The 24,474-nt window shown below is 35.8% G+C and overlaps 1 pseudogene; it reads left to right on the plus strand.

Moving 5' to 3' along the window:
* On the plus strand, positions 1-24,223 carry LOC116574050 (annotated as a pseudogene).
* Positions 24,224-24,474: the final 251 nt, after the last annotated feature.

Raw genomic sequence — 24,474 nt, forward strand, 5'->3', positions numbered from 1 at the left:
ATGTATGATGAAGTAGAATTAAGAACTAAAACTCTTTCTTACAGCACTTCAGAAGTGATAGACTCCTTTAGGATAAAGCTCAGCATCTCTTTCTCAGCCTTTGAATTTCTGGAGAAATTCAGTGAAGTGGATGATAAATCCAAACTTCACAACTTTTATGAGAAGTGTATGGCACAGACGTTGCTGCTGATGCCCTGGGTGAAGAAAGGAAGGGTTGTGTGGTCCGAATCAGTGGTGGTAACAACAAACAAGACTTCCTCATGAAACAGAGTGTCTTAACCCGTGACCATGTCCACCTGTTCCTGAGTCAGGGGTATCCCTGCTACAGACCAGGGAGGACTGGTGAAAGTGAGCCCAAATTTGTATGAGGCTGCATAGTGTATCCCAATCTCAGTGTTCTCAACTTGATAATTTTTTAAAAAAAAAAAAAAAAAAAAAAGAGAGAGAGAGAGAAGGATATACCTGGACTCACTGATACTGCTGTGCCTCATTGCCTGGGATCCAAAAGAGCTAGCTGAATTCACAAAATTTTCAAACTTTCTAAAGAAGATGACATCTGCCTGTATGTTGTAAGAAAAATCCCTAAACAAAGAAGGTAAGAAAGCTAGCACCAAAGGGTCCAACATTCAGCATCTCGTTACTTCACCTGTCCTCCAACACAAATGTCAGCATATCACTCTTAGAAACAGCATACTAAGAAAAATAAGGAAAAGACTGCAGAATATGCTAATCTTCTGGCCAAGAGAATGACGGAGGCCAAAGAAAAGTGCCAGAAACAAATCACCAAGAGACAGAGACTGTCTGAGTTTTTACCTGTAAGTCTGAGTCCAGTCAAATATGAGATCCTCTCTCTCTCTTTTTTTTTTAAGATTTTATTTATTTATTTGATGGAGTGAGAGAGAGAGAGAGCACAAACAGAGAGAATGGCAAGCAGAGGGAGAAGGAGAAGCAAACTCCCCAATAAGCAGGGAGCCCGAGGCGGGGCTGGATCCCAGGATCCTGGGATAATGACCTAAGCCGAAGGCAGACACTTCATTGACTGAGCCGCTCAGGTGCCCCCAAAATTGGATTTTCTAAGAGTAGCAAATAGATCAGACATTAAAAAAAAAGAACTTAAGAATAGCAAAGTTTTAGAATACAGTGACATGCAAAGAGCACTGAATTAATTCTAAAGCAAAAGGTTGAATATTTTATGTAAATCTTATTTAATAAATATGTGCATGAGTAAATATTCTTGACAGAAATAGTATAACAAGAATAAATCCATAAAGACTATAAAAATTTAGCTCTAAAATTTCAGGACAGATGGAAAATAAAATATAATAAACTTGTGTAAAGGATGAAATAAAACAAGTTTTCAACTTTAACTCTGAAAATTCAATAAATGAACATCAAGGAATCAACTTTTTAAGTAGATAGAAATGTAATTTAAAATAATGTGGTCTCTTTCAAATGACTGAGGAAGAACACAACAAAATTTGATGTAAGTTGCAACAAAAAAGCTATATTTGTATGTATATATGGGAAATAGAACATATGATATTTTAGTAAATGTATATTCTAGATTAATGTTTTTGAGTATCTCAGATCAAGGGATTGTTTTCTCATATATATAACAATAAAATTAAATCAAAATAAGAACATCGTAACTAATAAATAACAAAAGAGTAAATTAATTTTTAAAGAACTACATCAAAATAAAAATTGGGTAAAAATTGATCCATCATCACCTCTCTCTTTTTTTAAAGACATCTGAAAATTATAATCCCTATAGCATATGTATCCACTAAGATATGTAGGTAAATATGGAATAAGCAAAAATTATTTCTGTGTGTTGTTGGATAAATCATTTCTGCTAGCAAAAAACACTTCTGTACCAACAAAGAAGAGAAATAAAGAAACAGTTAATTACTCAGTAAGCATTCATATTTGCATTCATATACAAAAGACAATCACGCAAATTTAAACAATAAAGCAGAAGAAAGAACAATGAAATTTCTTTTATCTTTTCAAGAGACAAAGGCCTCCTGATAGTCTCTGGTACATCTCCTTAGAGACTACTCAGAGCTAATTCTGGTGGAGCATTTTTACATATCTAAATGTTAATCTAGTCTGAAAACTTGGAGATAAATAGAGATTGTAAAAACTGGAGACTGGGCTTAATCTTTAATGAGATGTATCTCTATATGCAGTCAGATTCACTATGTCTATAAGGAAACCCTTCAAGAGGATGGAGAAAGAGGAAGGGTTCTATGAAGTTATAAAAGGAGAAGGAGTTTTCATTTACCCTACAATATCTGCAGTGGAAAATCTTTCACTGTTTATAATGGCCACATACTTTTCTGGCTCACCAGCTTCTAGACTTTCGTTGGTTTGAGCTATATTAAACTAGGTATTCTGTGGAAAATTAATGGCAATGCAGATGCAAATAATTCTGTTCTGTGAAGGGATTCACACTCCATTCCCACAGAGGGGAAAAAAAAAAAAGTTTAGCAAACATTAGCAAGTTTAGTTTACTATGCTTGGTCCATAATTGTGTCTTCTTTTTGCATTCTTTAAATTTTATGTAAACCCTGCTTCATTTCATCTTTTATAATGAGCTAAAAAGAAAACTTTTAATACATGTTCATTTCAGATCTGTAGGAGGCAAGTCATAATTTTATCTTTGTTGAAATAGTCATCTTTGACAGATATGTTTGATAGCAAGACATTCAATTCAAACTGACTTAATATGCATAGAAATTATGGACAATTTTTTGGTCAATGTATCTGTGTGTTCAGAAGATCAAAAGTGATCAGTAATGCCACTCCAGTCCCAGACTCTTTCCATTTCTTTGATCTGTTTTCTGTAATTTCACTTTTTCGTACCTTTAAAGTTCTCAGGATAAATTTGAATACCCATCAAATATCCAGCCATATTCACCATCAGCTTGGAAATTGTATGTGAAACATAATTCCAAGTAAAAGTCCTGTGGTTGTCTCTGAATGGCCAGATTTAATACTCATGTTAACATGTCATTAGGGAATGAAGGTGCTCTGATTCAACTAGTCCAGATCATGTGTTACATGTGGGTAATTAACTGAAAATATTTGGATAACAATACATAGGTTAAGCTCCTGGGAATAAGGAAGACAGAATATATTTAATGCCCAGGTAACAGTATATAAGAATACTTAAACAACTTTTAAAAAGTTGTTACATTTAATTTGTCAATTTAGAAATTATAAATTTTATTTATAAATATTAGCATTAATAGATTCAAACTATTTAGACATAACTAATTTAGTTCATATGATGATAAAGGGAAGACTTTTTAAGTATTCATCTTCTATGAAAACAAAAATACCTGAAAACCAAAATTAGTTAACTGATACATATTTGAAAAATAAGATTATTGTATTTTTCCATGATAGTAATCTGAAAATCATCCTAGTCATTAGTATTTTTAATGACTTTTTCTCATTTTCTGAGATTTATTATTTATCCACTTTTCTTCTATCTTTCTAAAATAACTCTTACCTCAGGGCATACTTTTTAACATGCTTACACCAACCTTAAAGTCTACCTAAATAGTGATATGACACACATACATTGTACCTTGATTTTCTGGAAAACTTTATTTTTATTTCCTGGGAATCTTGTTTCCCCAGAAATGACATATTTGTATAGTAAATATCCAATCAGTGAATCAGCCACTATTGGTGATAAAGTGTTATTTTGTGGTTTCAAAATGTGACCAAAATTGGTTATTTAACATTAAAATAGCATGCATTGTTTAATAATAAAAAATACACTTAGATTGCTGCAATACTGATCTACTCACTTTTCCTCATATTTAGATCTGCATATTTAACAGTAAAATTTATGCTTTCTTGCTAAGAAAAATATAAAATAAAAAATAAACAGTTACAAGAACACAAATATATGTATTTAATAACAAAAATAAAAACATTCAAACCCTTTGCTGATACATTTTGTTTTGTATAGCAGTGATGAAAAATAAAACAAACTTCCAGTTTCATCTCTGATATATAAAGAACATGGAAGACATTAATCCTGTTCTTACAAAAAGGAAAAAAGTCAAATTGAAAGTCAATAATTTCTCTTGGTAACCTCAGGGATCTGGGGTGAAAGGGAAACTGTCATTCCAACATTTGGAGAGACATACATATCCAGAAAAATACAACTGAGATTTTGCTGACCTGGAACAAAATTTCCTAGAACTATAAATTGTTAAGAACATTTAAATTATAATTTTATAAATATTATGAAAGATGGGTGTGGATTAAATTGAAAATGAGAAACTCCTGGAGGTATAGTCTTAGGGGTCCCTGTACATTCATGAAGCTTATCACAAGTAACTCTACCAGGTACTTAGGATAAAGAGTTCCAAAAGATCCCATCTGAACTGGTAGGACAAAGGGAAAAGTGTTATTGTTAAACATCCCCAAAGTCACTTAAAAATGATAAATAATTCCATTAAACCTTTCAAAATGTAAAAAGATCATAAAATAAATTAGACAGTATGTTCAATTTTCAATATATTGCATTGCTAATATACTCCCCATTCAAAAAAATCAAGTCTTGTGTCAATTATATCTCACTAAAGCTAGAAAAGTTTTAAAAAAGTAGAAATCAGAGAATATTGTTTAACATTCCAAATAATTAAAAAAGGCTGAAATTCATTTATTTTTTTAAAGACATTTCTTTATTTGAGAGAGAGAGAGTGTGCATGAAGTACAGAGGGAGACAATCTTCAAACAGACTCTCCGCTAAACACAGAGCCCAACATGGCTCTCAGTCCCACCACTCATGAGATCATGACACAAGCCAAAACCAAGTTAGACACTCAATCGAGTCACCCAGGCACCCAAAGCTCAAGTTTAAAAGAAATCACATGAAATATAATGCTTGCTCCCTACTCGGGTGGTGTCTTATTTTTTCAATAATTAATTTCACATGTGGAGAATACACCCAACATGTATTTTATAATGCATTCCTATAATGCATTCCTTTATTGCATTCTCATATTCAATAATCAAAACAATGATAAAATAGATTTAGCTACATTATTCCTAAAAAGCAAGGATTTTCATATTTTAATTTTATTATAGAATACATTGCTCAGTAAAACATATAAAAATTAGTTGAATATATAAGCATATTTAAATAAAAGGAGTACCCATACTATATTTCAGAAAATTTCATTTTGAATTTTTTTTCATGTCATCTAGAGGAGCATCCATGCTTAAAAATAACCTATTCCCTTTATAGAAAGACTATTATCAAGTACATTGTGAATCAGACGCTTACTTCAGGCTTACTCATTTCTGGGAAGAACGTAGAATTCTATATTTCTATGTGTGTGTGTGTGTGTGTGTGTGTCCATGTGTTTGTGTTTGCTCTCAACTTTTTGATGGTGTTGATATGTAAGTAATTAGGATTGGAAAAAGTTGTCTCTTTGAAAAATCCATTCTTCTGTTTCTCAGGAATAAATGTGATATTTGTTTATAAAGTTTACCTCTGTCAGGAAACATGACAGGGATGCCCCCCTCACCATTGTTGTTCAACATAGTATTAGGAGTCTTAACCTTAGCAATCAGACAATACAAATAATTAAAAGGCAGTCAAACTGGCAAAGAAGAAGTCATGACATGATACTTTATGTGGAAAACTCAAAAGACTCTAGCCCAAAATTTCTAGAACTCATACAGGAATTCAGCAACATGGTGGGATGTAAAATCAATGCCCAGAAATGAGCTACATTTCTATATACTAAAAATGAGACAGAAGAAAGAGAAATTAAGGAATCAATCCCATTTACAATGCCCCCAAACCATATACTTAAGAATCAACCTAATCAAAAAGGTGAAAGATCTGTAATCTGAAAACTACAGAACACTTATGAAGGAAATTGAAGAAGACACAAAGAAATGGAAAAACCTTCCATGCACAGGATTGGAAGAATAAATATTGTTGAAATGCCTACGCTACCCAAAGCAATCTATACATTCAATGTAATCCTTATAAAAACACAATCAACATCTTTCACAGAGCTGGAAGGAATAATCCTGAAGTTCGTATGGAACCAGAAAGGAGTATTAAAAAGAAACCAAAGCTGGAGGAATCCCAATTCCAGGCTTCAAGTTATATTACAAAGCTGTAATCATCAAAATAGTATGGTACTGGTACAAAAACAGACACGTACATCAATGGAAGAGGATAGAGAACCCAGAAATGGACCCTCAACTCTATGGTCAACTAATCTTCAACAAAGCTGGAAAGACGATCCAATGGAAAAAGGACAGTCTTTTCAATAAATGTTGTTGGGAAAATTGAACAGACACGTGTGTAAGAATGAAACTGGGCCATTTTCTTACAACATACACAAAGATAAACTCAAAATGGATGAAAGAACTGAATGTGAGCAAGGAATCCATCAAAATCCTTGAGGAGAACACAGGAAGCAATCTCTTCTATGTTGGCTGGTCTTGCAAGAGAGGTCTCCAAAGGAAAGGGAAACAAAAGTAAAAATGAACTATTGGGACTTCATCAAGATAAAAAGCTTCTGCAAGCAAAGAAAACAGTCAACAAAACTAAAAGGCAACCTATGGACTAGGAGAAGATATTTGTAAATGACATATCAGAAAAAGGGCTAGTATCCAAGATCTGTAGAAAGCTTAACAAACTCAACACCCAAGAAACAAACAATCCAGTGAAGAAATAGAAGACATAAACAGACATTTTTCCAAAGAAGACATACAAATGGCCAACAGACACATGGAAAAATGTTCTGTCACTTAGCATCGGAAATGCAAATCAAAGCCACAATGAGAAACCACCTCACACCAGTCAGAATGGGTAAAATTAACAAGTCAGGAAACAACAAATGTCAGCGAGGATGCAGAAAGTGGGGAACCCTCTTACACTGTTGGTGGGAATGAAGCTAGTGAAGCCATTCTGGAAAATAGTATGGAGGTTCCTCAAGAAGTTAAAAATAGAACTACCCTACCACCCAGCAATTGCATTACCAAGTATTTACCCCAAAGATACATATGTATTGGTCTGAGGGACCATCTGTACCCCCAATGTTTATAGCAGCCTTATCCATAACAGCCAAACAGTGGAAAGAGCTGAAATATCCATCAACAGATGAATGGATAAAGAAGCGGTGTGTATATATATATATATATATATATATATATATATATGTATGTATAGAGTAATATGTATATGTATGTACTGAGTCATATTATATATGACTCAGTACATATATAATATATAGTATATATAGCATATATACTATATATAAAATATATATATAAATATAGTATATATATAAAATATATATATAATATAATAGTAATATGTATATGTATGTACTGAGTAATATACATGTATTACTCAGACATCAGAAAGGATGAATACTTACTATTTGCATCAATGTGGATGGAACTGGAGGGTATTATGCTGAGCAAAATAAGTCAGTCAGAGAAAGACGATTACTGTATGGTTTTCCTTATGTGTGGAATATAAGAAACAGTGCAGAGGATCACAGGGGAAGGGAGGGAAAATGAATGGGAAGTCTTCAGAGAGGGAGAAAAACTATGAGAGACTATTAACTATTGAAACAAACTGAGGGTTGCTGGAGAGGGAGTCAATAGAGAGGATGGGGTAATCAGTTGATAGATATTAAGGAGGACACACGATGTGATGAGCCCTGGGTGTTACATGCACTGATGAATTATTGAACTCTACATCTGAAAATAATGTTGTACTATATGTTGGCTAATTGAATTTAAATGTAAAAATTAAAAAAAAAATAAAGTTTACCTCTATATATTCTGGATGAAAATGTACTTTATGCTCAGTTTTCCTCATTATAGTGCAGATTAAAAATGGAAATTCTTATATGCTTTAACTTTTAAGTAGATAAAATCTATGAAATAAAATAATACCTGGAAATACCAACTAATGGATATTAGAAAGGTTTCAATGAATCTGGTGGTGATATTTAGAGAGGCAAACCACTTGAAGTTTTAACAAACTGATTGCTAATATCATGTGATAAAATTGTAACTATCTTTTTTCCAACATAAAAATCTCAGTTATCAAGAAATATATAAATACATAAAAGGCAAAATTGCCTTCCATAGCATACACAGTAGAAGTATATGTGCAGTTCATTTGATATTGTTCATTCATTTTTGCTATTGCCTTTACCATCTGGAAATAAAATAACTTTGAAAATTCATTTACTGGAAAAATAAACATCAAATATTAATTAATCATTTACAATACTTTTGTCCTAGACAAACTGGAGTAATTAGAAAGAATTACATATTCATGGAGCTAAGAGGAGAGTAATTTTTAAAAGGAATGATATGGATCTCAGAATAGATGAGAACAGCTGTGTACTGGGATAGACAAGGACAGGTTGAAAGTATCCAGTAAAATGCAAATGTACATGTAGGGACAGTTTCTTACAAATAATGTGGTCATCGTAGCTGCTTTGAACATACAGAAGGTTGGTTAATTGGCCTAAATTAAAGCAAAACTGAAACAGTATAGTTAATCTGGTGAGGTCACATTAATAGACAATGAGATGATGAGCCATTGGAGTCAAGCTTTGAATGGTGGGGGATGGGAAGTACCAGGTACAGGGGCATTAGTCAAAGCAATTTTTTTATGGCTTTTTAATTTTTTTATTTTTATTTTTGTCTCCAAATCTAGCCAATTCCCTACGTTCCACCCAAAAACATAAGAATAAGAATACATATCAAGCAGGGCCTGGGTGGTTCATTCGGTCAGTTAGGCATCTGTCTGGTTTGGGGATTAAGTCCCTAGTGGGACTTCCTGTCTGCTTCTCCTTTTCCCTCTGACCCTCCCCTCTTCTCATACTCTCACTCGCTCTCTCTGTCTCCCTAAAATAAATAAATTAATTAATTAATAAATTAATTAATTAATTCTTAAAGAAAAAAAGAATGTACATCAGACCTACTAGAACAATGTTATCTTTTCATATTATTAATCTGCATTCTTAATCACTCTCTGAGAAAGAGATGAGATGTAACAAAATTCAGTGTGTTTAGTATAATTAGATATTTGAAAAGCACTAGAATATCAATGAACAAAGTTTAATTCATCATGGCATTAGACCAGGAATATAATAGAATTAAGCAAATAATAAAATTTATTGTAAAATCTAATGAAGAACCAAGGAGAGGTTAAATGTGGTTCTTCTGGAAATGCTAAAAGCAAATTTTGTTTTTTTTAGACCATAAATCATGTCTTCTATTATACCTCCTTTGATCCTAAAGAACCAAGGTGCGTCTTTTTTTTTTTTCTTTTTTCATTCAATGAGGTGTTCTTTTTTTTTTTTCTTATTGAGGTATAATTGAGATAAAATATTATATTAGTTTTGGGTATACAACACAGTGATTCCACATTTGTATATATTTGTATACATTTTGAAATGATCACCACAGTTAAGTCTTGGGAACATTTGTCACTGTCACTTTTTAAAATTAATACAATTTATCACTGTACATTATATTCCCATGACTTATTTATCTTACAACTGGAACTCTGTACCTCTTAATCTCCTTTACCCATTTTGCTCCCCTCTCCAACTCTCTTACTCTCTGTCAACCACCAACTTAATCTCTGTATTGGTCTGGGTTATGTTTTGTTTCTTTGTTTAGATTCCACATATAAGTGAAATCAGGCAGTATTTGTCTTTCTTTACCTGATTTACTTCACACAGCATAATGCCCTCAACATTAATCCATGGTGTTGCAAATGGCAAGATTTCATTCTCTTTTATGATTGAATAGTATTCCCTTATATATGTATAACACATCTTCTTTATCCAGTCATCCATCCATGGACACTTAGATTGTTTCCAGATCTTGGCTATTGTAGTGTTTCACAAAGAAAATGTTCATTTTCCAAGACATTTTTGTATTAGTGTAAGCATTATACTCTAGGTAGATTTTTAAGTCTGTTACATTACTACAACTTAGGGATGTATAAAACTTGAGATCAGTGTTGCTGAATAGAACGATTGTTATTTTAACCACTGACTGATAGGAATTACTACCCTTTGGCTAGTTAATAGCAAGTAGCCTTGTTTGAAAATTTTGACACTAATTACATTACTGTCTTCAGGGCCATGAACAAAAAAGATTTAAAATATAACTTAGTAGAAGGATAAATTTAGCCTTTTATGGTATTCCATCCAAGTTCATAAGAGTGCTACGATTTTTAGGGTTGCTTTCCCCCAGCATAGCCAGCATTAAATATGGCATTTCTCAAAACAGTGAACAGGTACATATTTAAAACTGCATTCATGTAGTTTTATTCAACCTACAGGAAAATAAAAGTGAGCATGTGACTAACTTCAGTAATAGAGGGAATGATACAGAAGAAAAAAAGTGGATGTAATTAAATAGTATGTGGCTAGTACTTATTTCATCCTATCATGCATGTCCTCTAGAATATGTATAATAATAAATTAAAAGAGTAATTATTATCTGAATCTTTTGTCAGAATCTGGATTGATTACCACAAAGTATATTAACAACAGAGCAAGACTTCCGTGTCCTGCAGAATGGCACTTAATTTTATCACAAATATAATCACTAAATATGGTGAAAGTGAGAGACGGATTGAGGACAGAGGAAAAAGAAACCTCATTTAAAAAAATAGTATATATGCTCAGAAGTCAAAACCAAATAGAGCTGTGAATGCCAAGTGATGCTTACTTTGACCTTGATCTTACATTTGAAACATCTGTTAAACAATAGTGAACTTAAGTTCCTATTAGAAGGTCACATGGAATTGAGAAAAAAAAGAGGTAAAATCTGGAACTTGACCAAAGTTCAGAGTCAAATAAAAGCTTTCATATGAATATAGACCAAAAAGGTCCAAACCTCAAATAAGGATGAAATAAATATAAATTCATCCTGCAGAATAAATTGCAAAAATTTTCCTGCCAGAAAACAGGTACTGGGTGGAGGAAACAAATTTTTGACTAAGAATATGTAACCACAAACTGGGCCTCAAGTGCACTTGGGTTCCACATTCAGACTACCTGTGCCATCCAAAAATTCTCAAACCACAAAATATGCTCCTAAACAAAAAGTCAGCAAAATGCATGAGTATGTGATTAGAAAAGTTCAGGAAGGGAAACAATGGTACAAAAGAAGAGAAAGTAGATGTATTTAAAAATAGTATCTGGCTAGGACTGATGTCAGTCTCTAAATCCAAAAGGATCTAGTAAATTATTACAACTCCAGCCATCAAGAAGACTTTCTCCTTCTCTCTAATCAATTTTTTACTCTGTTGTGGATGGTATTAAACCAAGGTTGGGGGGCACCTGGGTGGCTCAGTGGGTTAAGGCCTCTGCTTTCAGCTCAGGTCATGATCCCAGGGTCCTGGGATCGAGCCCCACATCGGGCTCTCTGCTCAGCAAAGAGCCAGCTTCCTCCTCTCTCTCTCTCTCTCTCTCTCTCTCTCTCTCTGCCTGCTTCTCTGCGTACTTGTGATCTCTATGTCAAATAAATTAATAAAAAATCTTTAAAAAAAAAAAAAAACAAGGTTGGAGAGTAAGGGCACTGTGCAGTTAGACAAGAAGGAAGCAACTAGCATAGTATATCCTTTAATTTTCATGAGAGGCTTTCAGTGAAGAGCAACACTGAAAATATGAGGGAGAAGACATGTTGAGTAAGTTTCCATAATTATAATTTAATTGCTGTAATAATACTGTGATTTTAAATTATATACTAAAATTCTAATTATACATGGGTGTGTTTCTGTGAGTTTTTAGTGCCAATGGCATACAGTTTTAAGTACTACAATTTGATAATAAACCCAAATATCTTATTGTGGAGTCACTCTTTTTATTTTTCTATTTTTATTTTTTTTTAAGATTTTATTTATTTATTTGACAGAGAGATAGAGAGCACAAGTAGTCAGAGTGGCAGGCAGAGGGAGAAGGAGAAGCAGGCTCTCTGTGAAGTGAGGAGCCCAATGTGGGACTCGTTCCCAGGACCCTGAGACCATGAACTGAGCCAAAGGCAGTCATTCAACCGACTGAGCCACCCAGGGGTTCCTAGTCACTCTTTTTAAACCTTTAATAAAACATACTTAATTATGTGAGGGCCTTCATTTATTCATATGAGCTTTTAAGAAAATCTGTTACAGAAGTTATTTTGATTTTGGAATCCCATTCATTTTACAGAATGATTTGTGGGGAATGCCACAGTAATGACATTATTTCTTTCCATCCATGAGCATGGTATAGATTACTCAATGTTAATTGTTCTTTTATTTAGTACATCTAAGTGTTAGTGAATAATTTTCCTAGTAACCAAACAGACCAGAACCACAATCCCCAGTTTCCTCTACTAATAAATTTCAATTCATTCATATTTTCCATGATATGATATAAATGTGTTGTTTAAAACTCTTATTTATGGGGCGCCTAGGTGGCTCAGTGGGTTAAAACCTCTGCCTTCAGCTCAGGTCATGGTCCCAGAGTCCTGGGATCAAGCCCCGCATTGGGCTCTCTGCTCAGCAGGGAGCCTGCTTCCTCCTCTCTCTGCCTGCTCCTCTGTGATCTCCATCTGTCAAATAAATAAATAAAATCTTTTAAAAAAAAAAAAAACCTCTTATTTATACAGAGATAAAAACCTTATAGGCTGCTGCTTCCTATATGAGAAAATAATACCCAAAAAAGTCAAAAAAGCAAACACATATGTATATTACTTGTGTATATTTCTACACAAATTTCTATCTCCATAATATTTCAAAATAGTTAATTATAATGTGAAATCATATAATGCTTTTATAAAAGATTTATTTATTTTTGACACTGTATTTTTGAATGACTTGGATAAATAAGTAATTTTTGTTGTTGTCCGAAGTTAAAATATTGAAGTTAAGTTCTGTCTCTTAGGAATTTTTCTTGTCTTAAACCACAGGATAAATTTTCACTTCACCTCAAATGGTATTTTAGGTGATTCTCAACAAAAATGTGAAATCTTTGGTTAAAGAGAGAGTGGGAAAGAGTATATCTTTATTTATTTTTTTCCTTCTAGTCAAATTTTTCCTTTTTTAAAAAAATACTCTCAGGATGATTGTCAGGTGGGTTCCCCCCATCTCAACCCTCCAGTCAAAAAGTAGAGTGAGGCTTTCGGAGAAAAGGGACTCTCTTTCTGCACACTGCAAGGTTTGAACCATATGGACTTACTCCCTGGAGTGAGCAGTTGTCCAGCTGAAAGGATTGAAGAAGGATCTCACAGACTGAAAGCCAGAGACAAAATCACAGAGACTTGAAAGACAAAAGGAGACTGTGCTACACTCTTCCTCGGTGCTTCTTTTTTCCCCTTGAATGATTACAATTTAATTTTTGTGGCTCTACACATTTGATGTACTGCTTCCTATTTCTTTCCCTACTGCATATCAAAATCATGAAGTTGTAACTGAAAATATTGAATTTTTTTGTTCATAAATACTGATAGCATTTAACTCAGGTATCTAAAATCATTAATGTGTTAAAAAGAAATCAGGGAGGAAAGGAAAAGGGAAATTGGCTTTTTTTTTCCCTTTTAAAAAATTTTTGGGACATTTCTTATAATTCCCTATCAGCATGAATTTATCACAACTGTTATGAAAGAGACCCTTATAAGAAATAATTTAACAAAATATTCTTTTACTACATCATCTGTAAACTTCAAGAACAAACCAAGTAAGTCATATGTACATTATTGACAGTAGAATGGAATTTTTTAAAATAGATGGTTCTTTTTAAAAAAATTAACATATAATGTATTACTTGCTTCAGGGGTAGAGGTCTGTGAATCATCAGTCTTACACAATTCATAGCACTCACCATAGCACATACCCTCCCCAATGTCCATAACCCAGCCACCTTATCCCTCCCCCTAACCCCCCCAAGTCCCCCCCCCGCCCCCACAATCCTCAATTTCTTTCCTGAGATTAAGAGTTTCTTATACTTTGTCTCCCTCCCAGGTCCCACCTTATTCATTTTCTTCTCTCCCTTTCCTCCACGGCCCCTTGTCCTGCCTCTCAAATTTTTCATATCAGAGAGATTCATATGATAATTGTCTTTCTCTCTGATTGACTTATTTCAGAATAGAATTCTAAGCATTAGTCTGTTTTGTTTGAATTCTTTCTGTGATGTGTGTCTCTGAATAGGTATGCAGGTACTGTATCTTTCTTATGTAACTTCAGTTTCTGATTTCTACTCTAAAATAGCTTTTTTTTCAAGCTTAGAAAATCAAATACCATCATAGAGAAATGATTCATAATGTTTTTTGAAAAATAGATACAAATCATAATAACTATGATATTTTAATAATTATAATAGTTAATAAGTCAAATATGACCATCCCCTTGCACTGTTTTCAGGCATCAAGGTAGCATTAAATTTTCTCAACTCTTAAATTATACCACAGATTTGTAAAAATCTTTTCAATAATCTGAAACTTTGAAACTGTGTTCTTTATACTACCACTGACAACTTCATTTTAGAACTGCATTTGATATATTCAGATTTAACTGTCTTTCTTTAAACATGTGATGATTACTGGCTAAATAGTTATATAACTAATGAAAATCCTCCTATATTCTGCATATTGGTTGTTTATTCTTAATATACCTTTAATAAAAATACATCAAGAGGTATCTCAAGAGCTACAGAGGTCCTAAGAATGACTGGAGGAACCAAAAACTCTGGAAGTGTGGCAAAGTGGAGATATCCCTGTGGAAAGGCTCAAAGAAAGTGTAAAAAGGAAGTACTTAAATTAATCTTGATTCTCCACCAATCCATGATTTCAGTACAACTGTATCTATTCAGTGCTGTGTTTTCATTGCAAATCATGCCACAAGCCCTACCTCTACCCCACCAAAGGAAGACTTCTCTCTTTCTCTCTCCCTGTCTCTCTGTCTCACGTACACACACACACACACACACACACACGTATCCCCAAAACAACATATTTAACATTGGACATACTGCATGCAGATAGGATATAAAGGGAAATGCATGTGCCCTGGTTTGCAAAAATTTCTGTGCAAAATAAATAAATCTAGAGTGAGTTCATGAAGAGGTATGGGGAAATCAGGGAATAACTAAGTAGGTAGATTCCAAGGACCAGAGCAGGGTGTGGTCCAGAGAAGGGTGTGGTCTTAATGTGATAAATGGTTCTTTAGAGAATCATCTCTTATTGGGATGCATATGGGATCAGATTTCTCTCTGTGTCTCTTCCTCTGTGCAAATAAGATAAGGTGTGATTGATGTGATCATATATCTAATGTCAAAACCAGAAATTATTTTAGAGTGAAATGATGCAATAAAATGAATACAATTTGGTAATTTTGTTATTGTCTGATAAATTTATTGTACTATGTTGGTAGACCTATGGAATAATTCTGCTCAAGATTCATTCTCAAAAATAAGCTTATTTATACAATGAAAATACTATATATTCATCCAAATAAAAGTCCAATAAGGAAGTATGTTGTTTATCTAAATATCAAAAGAGGAGATAAAAGTGTAATTTGTTTCTACATATTCAAATACTCCAATGAGTTTCTGAGCTTAGCTATTTCTAATATCACTCTATTTTCCTTAAAAGCTACTTGAGGGGCACCTGAGTAGCTCAGTGGGTTAAGCCTCTGCCTTTGGCTCAGGTCATGATCCCAGAGTCCTGGAATCAAGCCCTGTGTCCGGCTCTCTGCTCAGCAAGGAGCCTGCTTCCTTTCCTCTCTCTCTGCCTGCCTCTCTGCCTACTTGTGATCTCTGTCTGTCAAATAAATAAATAAAATCTTTAAAAAAAATTAAAAAAATAAAAGCTAGTTGATTTTTCAATATGATCTTGTTATTTTTAATTTTTTAAATAATTGTGTAGAGCTTTCCGTATCATTGCATTTTCATGATTAAAAATTTTGGAAGGCATGGAAAGATTTTGTATATTTTACTCTTTATAGAATATACTTTTTTTCTAAGGAATATTCTCCTTAGATAGGCTGAGGTTCCTGGTGAGCTATAAATAAATTTAGTTAAATGCCAGACTTTTTAAAATTCCATTTCTAACAGAAATCTGTAAAAAATACAGGCCAAATATTTTTACAAGTATAATTTGTTTTTGTTTTGCCTCCATTCAATTTTTGGCAAGTATTTTAAGAAGATAATACTTATCAATTAAGTTATCACTATTTACAAGTATTTGAATATATTGCAAAATGTATATGCTACAAAATTGTTGATTTTTCATTTTTATTCCATTCAGGCAAATATTATGAATTTATCCAATTAAAATATGAACCCATCAAAAGACTCTTTCCATGTTTCAAAATTCCAAAGTTCAATCAAATAATTTTAAAATTAAATTGTTGCGGAAAATCCGATGACGGAGAAAACCCAAATGCCACATGGAGAGATAGAAGAACACAGCTTTCTTAATGCCAGCGGGCTCAGTGGGATCATTCCCAAAGACTGAGCAACTGACAGGGTCAGGAGTGAGTTTTTATGGTTACAGGCAATGGGGGATGGTAGCTGGGTGTTTTTGTGGTCTCTAAAGGCCAAATGGTCCTTTCATGTGGAAGTATAATCTATGTGGAGGCATCTCAGGAGAGTGCTAAATCACCTTGGGGGCTGTTTCCTCTTTCTTTTTTATTCAAAACAGGACTGGGCATCTGGTCTTTTCTTCTGTCTCAGCAGGAGCAATTACTAGTTATCTTATCTTAGTCAAACGGGATGGCTATTGGTCCTTTTCTTGGCCTTAGCAGGAGCAAAGGGGACCCAGGGACCAAAAGAGGCTAGAGCCCTCTATTCACCTCAAAATAATACCTATTATTTTATCTTGCTTTTGTGGGATGAATTTTGATAGCTTCTTGCTTGCTTTTTTTTTTTTTTTTTTGCATTAATTCCAATGTTCCACAAAATTCCAGAAGTTGAACATTTTGGAGCTTCATTTGGCAGTTTTTAATGGCAGCTTGGAAAAAAACAAACAAACAAACAAACAAAAAAACCCTGAATACTGTAAGGTTTTACAGGCAGGATACACACTACACCAGGTGAGACAGATGCAAGACAAGGTTTATTAAAGGCTCCCTCAGGCAAGGTTCCACAACTCAGGAAAGGAGAGTAGGGGAAAATCATGCCCAGGAAGGGGTTGAGTGAGCTTTTATTGGGCCAGGGCAGGGCAGGGGCTCATAACCATATTTGGTAAGGTTAGAGGTTGGGGGTTGGAAAGTCCAAAGTGCCTGGTTTCTGTTTCTCAAATAAGTTTCAGTTTACCCAAGGTGATGTGTCCTTGACAGATGTCCTTCTGGCAGGAAGTCCTGAGTAAGGGAAGATGGCGGCCTGGCAGCCATTTTATTGTTCCTCCTGCATTCCCAGGGCTGCAGACCTAACATTCCAACCGTTTTGGTGTAATAGGGGTGGCGAATCAGATCTGGCTACTTCCTGCTGGCAGGGGGCATGGTCATAGGGTTCCTCAGATGTGGGCAGGTGGGAGTAGGGATGCAGGAGGAGCTGGTTGACCATGACTCTGGAAACCTCACGTATGAGCCTGGGCCACTGAGGTAATCTGCCACTCTAGGGATGCCAAGGACTAAGCTGAGGCCTCGGTGGCTGTCCAGAGCTGTTTGGATAAATCTCGGGTAGCGTCTATGGAGTGGGCTAACGCCCTGGTGCCCAGTCCAGTGGCCACTAAAGAGGACACTAAGGAGACCCTGATGACCAGGGGAAGAAATACAGCCCTTTTCTGTTGGGGGAGGGGGGTAGTGAGGATGGCCATTTCCACTTGTATATAGATGGTTAGTTGAGGGACCAGGGATATTAGGACACATAGGAGAGTGTTTGAAAAGTTGAGGGTTTTTGATAGGGTGCCATTACCCCAAAAGAATCCTCCCGGAAGAGCATGGATAGAGGAGGATGAGTTAGTTGAATTGCATAAGAAGGTGTTTGGGGATGAATAGCAGAATGGGAATACTGGGTTTTGAGGATCGATAAATGAGGGAACATTCTGTAGGGTGGTGGGCGCCACTAAGGGAGTAGGGGTGGGAGTGGTTGCATTGAAAGAGTGTGGTAAGGGCACCTTATAACTGAGTTGGATCCTAGAGCTGCACAGATGAAGCAGTGGGACAGGTTGCCCATACTGGAACGGTTGGTGAGTGTAAGGCCTGGAGGAAGTCTCCACCCAGGCTGTTGGGGGCGGGGATGGTTGCATCTGCATAGGCCCATAAAAGGGCTCGGGTAGGAGGGTCAGATAGGGCAGATAGGATAGAAGGGTTGGAGGAGAAGCAGGGAGGTTGTGATTGAGCAGGAAGGGCCTGCCATACAAGAATTCAAAGGGGCTGAGTCCTGATGGTCCGTGAGGAGAGGCCCTGAGTCAGGTGAGTGCTAGTGGGAGAAGGGTTGGCCAAGAGAGGTGAGTTTTGAGAGTGAGTTTAGTGAAGTGCTCCTTGAGGAGGCTGTTGGCCCTCTCGACCTTACCCAAGGACTGGGGATGATAGGGGGATATGGAGTTTCCAGGTGATGTTGAGGCTCCTAGAGACCTGCTATGTAATGCTGGAGATGAAGGCTAGTCTGTTGTCTGATTGTAGGGTTCAAGGAAGTCCAAATCTTGGGATGGTGTGCTCAATGAGAATCATGGCAACCACGTCTGCTGTTTCCCTAGCGGTGGCGAATGCCTTGATCCAGCTATGGCTTCAGAAGTGGCGTTCTGAGAGGCAGATCCAGGTCCGAGTAGGAAGAGGAGAGAGCCTCCTCACCAGGGTGGGTCCTCAATCACCACCCTGGTTTCGGCACCAAATGTAAGGTTTTACGGGTGAGATACACATGACACCAGGTGAGATAGGCACAAGGCAAGGTTTATTAAAGGCTCCCTCAGGCAAGGTTCCATGACTCAGGAGAGAAGAGTCAGGGAAGTTGCACCCAAGAAGGGGTTGAGTGAGCTTTTATTGGGCCAGGGCAGGGCGGGGGCTCATAACCATATTTGGTAAGGTTAGAGGTTGGAGGTTGGAAAGTCCAAAGTACCTGGTTTCTGTTTCTCAAATAAGTTTCAGTTTACTCAAGGTGACATGTCCTTGACAGATATCCTTCTGGCGGGAAAGTCCTGAGTAGGGGAAGATGGTGGCCTGGCAGCCATTTTATTGTTCCTCCTGCATACCCAGGGCCGCCGACCTAATAAATGTGAGCGCATGTCAGTAATTGTCCCAGTTTTATAACATCTTAAATTCTCATTAACAATGAGCAGTCAAAGCAGAAAGTGCACATGCTTATGCTGGAGTATTTTTGCTTATTCAGTATTAGCATTAGGCTCCTTCTATTAAAATAAAGAAGTTGTGGTGTGTACACATGAGTGTGTGTAACTTTTAATAACTTAAGCTTCTCACTGATTGGTAGAACTTTACATCTTGTTTGGTTAGAATCAGGAGATATATATTTACCACAACCTATCACAAAGTCATTTGGCTCCATAGTTTTCTGAATTTAATAAAAAATGATTATACAATGACATTTGCCTCATCAAATTTAGAATTCATTTTATCATTGCAAAAATAATTTTATTATTGGTGTAATTTTTAACTAAATTTATAACATTTTAAAATCTTATAGAATCTACCTTTAATGAAATGTACATTCAAAAGGTTTACTTTGATTTCATAAATTGTATGAATATATTCGAACCATTTTTGCAGTTACCAGATTTTCTGTTCAATGCATTAGATGATATTGTTATAAAACTGTCTGCCTTTACCTGTTTGTAAATAATTTCTTAAGCTAATAAATTCAAAAATATCAATTGAATTTTCTTGGTACATTAAAAAAAAGAACTTTGATTTAAATGATCAAAATTAATTTAAGAAAAAGAGTAATTTGACCTAAATTTTTAAAAAAATGAATCTTTGGAGTGATATGAAAATGTTATTTCTGCAGCTGCACATGCAACATTTTTACTATGTTCTTTCAATAAATACTCACTGTTGGAGTGGACGGTGATATTTCTGCAGCAGATTTGAGTTGTCTGGTCTCATGACATCAATGATATACCCACTACCTTTCTCTGTTGTAGTAGATGCCTAATGTCAAGAAATATTTTGTTCATCATGAGTTTCCAAAAAAGAAAATGCCTGTACATATATTTCATTTAAAATGCACTATTCTCTGCTAGCTCATTTTTACCAAAGGGGCTTACTACAGAATTTTAAAAGTGCATTATTAACCAATAAAAGACAAGTGACTTTAGACTTACACAATAGAAGAAATGATGAAACACCATAGTCTATAGTCAGTCAGTTCCAGCTGCTCTAACAAAGCATACACTGGGTGGCTTAAGCAACAAAATGTATTTCTCATAGCCCTGTGGGCTGGGAACTCCAAGACCAAGGTGCCAGCAGATTCAGCGTATGGTGAGGGCTCAATTCAGAGGTCTTCTCACTGTTTCTTACATGGTATAAAAAAAGGGTGAGAGAGTTCTCTGGGATCCCTTTGATAAGGGCAATAATCCCATTCATTAGTATTCCACACTTAATCTCCTCTCAGTCCTCACCTCCTAACATCATCACTTTGGGGGTTATAATTTTGCAGAAACAAACATTCAGGATGACCATCACAGGAATTGCAGACCATTATTTACTTTTATCATATGATGATACACTGTCGAGAAAATAAAACAATCCTGCCAACCCAAAGTTTCTTCTGTATCACAGAAAAGAACACAACTGATAACTGTGTATGTATATCCATTGTTTATTTTGCTGTGGCAAAATACTATATACTTAGTGGATTAAACCATATAAAGGTATATTCTCTTATGGATCTGCATGTCAGAAATCGTAAAATCAGTATGTCTGTAGGGCTGCATACTTGGTGGACCGTAGTGGGAAAAGCTTTTTCCTTGCTTTTTTTAGCCTCTAGAAGCTTACCAACCATTGGATTATAGACTTTCATTACTTCAACCTCTTGCTTCTGTTGTCTTTGCTCTTATTCTGCCTCTGCCTCTTCTGCTTTTCCTCCCCTTGCATGGATTCTCATAGTCACATGGGGCACAACTGGGTAATCCTTTATATCAGATTCTTAATTTATTCACATCTGCAAAATCCCTTTTACTCTGTGACACATTCACTAGTTCTGAGGATTAGGACTGGGGACCTTTCTGAAGTCATTATTCTTTCTACGTAATTAAACATAATAACAAGCATGTAAGGTTGCACAGAAGGAAATACAAAATTAAAATCTCAGACACTTTATACAGCATTGCAGAAGAAAAAATAAATTCCCTAAATTTCTTGAGAGACCAAAACAATACCTCCAAACAGTTTTCTTTACATCTTTTGAGAGAATACTGAGCTAATTCCAGTGGTGTGTTTTTACATACCTAGAGGTCACTTGTTATGCAAATAAGATTACCCTATACTGTAAAGCCTGGAAAACAAACTCAGTCTCCAGAGAGATCTGCATTCCACTGGTCAGAGTAGGACTCAGACTGACATGTTTCTAAAGAAACAGTCTGAGAAAAAGTGCAATGGAATGCCAGAGAAAAATTGTACCTGATTGAGTTAACAGGCAAGGAAGACTTTACTCAAGACTATTGCAAGAGGTAAGAAGGATTGGACTCAGCTCTACTGAAAGCAAGTGTGGGAGAGCTTGTAAATGCTCATTCAGCTAGTGGAAAAGTCCTGGGTGACACTTTGGGGAGGTAGGTCAATGTGATTAGACCATGTGTGCTCCCTAATTGGTACTTAATCAAAGTTAGGCTCCTACCCACCCACAGAAACTGGGTGATGGGGGTTCGGTCTTTCTTAAGATCACATTTCAAAGGGATGACTCCCAGTTCCTTTTAGAAAGACATTCCTGGGTTATAAAAGTGGCAAAAGACTGGAAGAGGATTTGCATTTCAATGGGTGGAGAAAGGATTTACACAGTGCATTTCTTAAAGAAAATGCTCTAAAGGGAGGTCAGCATCTAGACTTTGGAAAGAAATCTGTTTAAAGTTGAATCACACTGAGGGAATACTAAGGGAGTCTTGATCAGGGAAAACTATCTCTTTGCCCTTTGTAAATAGAGGAAGACATTTTTATTTATTCTTACATTGTATCTACAATTTCACTGTAAATTCCTACATTTCTTACTGACCTCATAGACCAAAAGTCTGGCCTCTAGCCAGTTCAACAAATGGCCCTAAGGACAACGGTATTTAATGCTTTTCCCAGCAAGCTGGATGAGATTAGCTGTTTGTAACCACTTAGGTCCAAGAACACTGCAATTTATCAGTGACTGTAGACTCAGAAATGGAGTTTTTAGTTATGTGGAACCTGAATATATCCAGGAAAAGTAGGAAGGGTTACTAGTGGTATGTTTTGAGGTTAGGCCATGAGTTAAAACAGGAACTCTGCTGTGTGGATATGCACTGTGCACCACAGCCAAAAATGGAAATACAATGCAAGCCCTCCCTGGCATCTTAATATAACTTTGAATTACATTTCACGATTGTAGAGAGAAAATTTCGGCATGAAATCTGAACCAGGTAGATACTTGGGATAACAAGATAAACTAAGGAAGTTGTGGGCAAACTTTGATTTCGGGTTCTTAGTGCATCTAGCAAAGAAACATTGTAAGAAACTCGTTATTGGCAATATCGAAGTCTCTGCGACCATGAGAATATCAGAAACAAGAGATCTGTTTTTCTACGGACACTGCACACCCATGCAGCTTGATGTCCATGGAGTACAATGTAAAGTGGAAATTACCTCCAGGAAAAATAATCTTTTGAAAAAATTGCAGCTAGAGATGGGACATGGCTGGAAAACCAAATTTCAGCTAGAAAATTGTGAGGCATATCTGGAAACAATCCTGGAATTGATCAGGTTCTGCTTATGGAATTAAATAATGAGAAATGCAGAGATTACTCAGGAATGAAAATTCTGATCTACAGAATAAAGCTTGAAGGCTCCCAAAAGGATATTTAGAGTTTTGAAATATGTCAGTCCTTGGCTCTTCAATTTGTTTTTCTGACATAAAGTAATAACACAATAAAAAAAACCTACTGAATAATGGCATTTCAATGCAGGTGGATAATTTTTTTTTTTTTTAAAGTACATTCTTTTTTTTTTTTTAAGATTTTTATTTATTTATTTATTTGACAGAGAGAGTTCACAAGTAGGCAGAGAGGCAGGCAGAGAGAGAGAGAGAGGAGGAAGCAGGCTCCCTGCTGAGCAGAGAGCCCGACACGGGACTCGATCCCAGGACCCTGAGATCATGACCTGAGCCAAAGGCAGCGGCTTAACCCACTGAGCCACCCAGGCGCCCGCAGGTGGATAAATTAATAATGCACAGGCAAGTCTTTCTCTATGATCTGTTCAAATGACAGTGTAAGTGCTAAGTGCTTAAGATAATCTGTTTATGCAGGTATATTTGGTGTCCATATGCATGGTGACACAAACAAAAAGCTGAATAACTGTAAGTGTTTTCAATCTATAATACATAATCAAGTGTAATCAATCTTTCAAGTGTTACCTGATGTCTTTTTTTTCAAAAATCTTAATTTTTAGTATATACATAACTCATTTAAGTTTAATGAATAATGTCATTTAGATATCCTCAATGACAAAAAGATAATTTCAAAAATGAATTTTAGTATTTACATCTATTTATTTGAAAAGTTAATTTGAAGAAAAATCATTCAGCATGCAAGATGATTTTAACCCTCTGAGCCACCCAGGTGCCCCGCAAGATGATTTTAAATGGGAAAATAGACACAAACTATTCTGCCTTATTGCTTTCGGGAGATTAAACTTTTTGTCGAGTTTTTCTTTGCCCTTATATCTGGAAACAGAAAGTCACCTTGAGGCATATCATCTTTGTTCTGCTAAGAAGATATATGATTTTCCTTTTTTATTCATGCAAATGTTATGCCAGAAGGCACATTTAGACTCAGTGAGGGTGTAAAAGGACTATTGTGTCCTCACAAAGGGAACTCCTCACAAAGCTTCTGGCTGCAGGGTAGGGATGGGAACTTCTACTGCTGAGCAAGTAGCCTCCTGGGAGCCTAGGGCTTGATCTTCTCAGTCTTTCCACTCTATTGTTCAAATTTGCAGGATCCCTCTGATGGTCTGAAGTGTTTGGAGGAGAAGACACAGATTAGAGGAGCACTTCATGAAGGATATGAACCTCATGGTGATTGACTGGTAGTCAATACAATAGAAAGAATTTCCTGAAGGGGAGCTTGCTTCAGCAAAGCGTATGGCTAAAGAGGACCATAGTGTTTGGGGAATATAAACGGATGATTATTTGCATGTGTGTGGGCTACTGTGCTCAATTATGACCACACTGTCCGGGGATTTGAAACAAGCAAAAAATGACATTATCAGGGAATGAATGTCAATTACAAAGGGCAGGTCTAGTTTACCAGCAGCTAACTCAAGTCACTGGGAAT

The sequence above is a fragment of the Mustela erminea genome, chromosome 15 (genome assembly GCF_009829155.1).
Source record: "Mustela erminea isolate mMusErm1 chromosome 15, mMusErm1.Pri, whole genome shotgun sequence".
Classification (NCBI taxonomy): domain Eukaryota; kingdom Metazoa; phylum Chordata; class Mammalia; order Carnivora; family Mustelidae; genus Mustela; species Mustela erminea.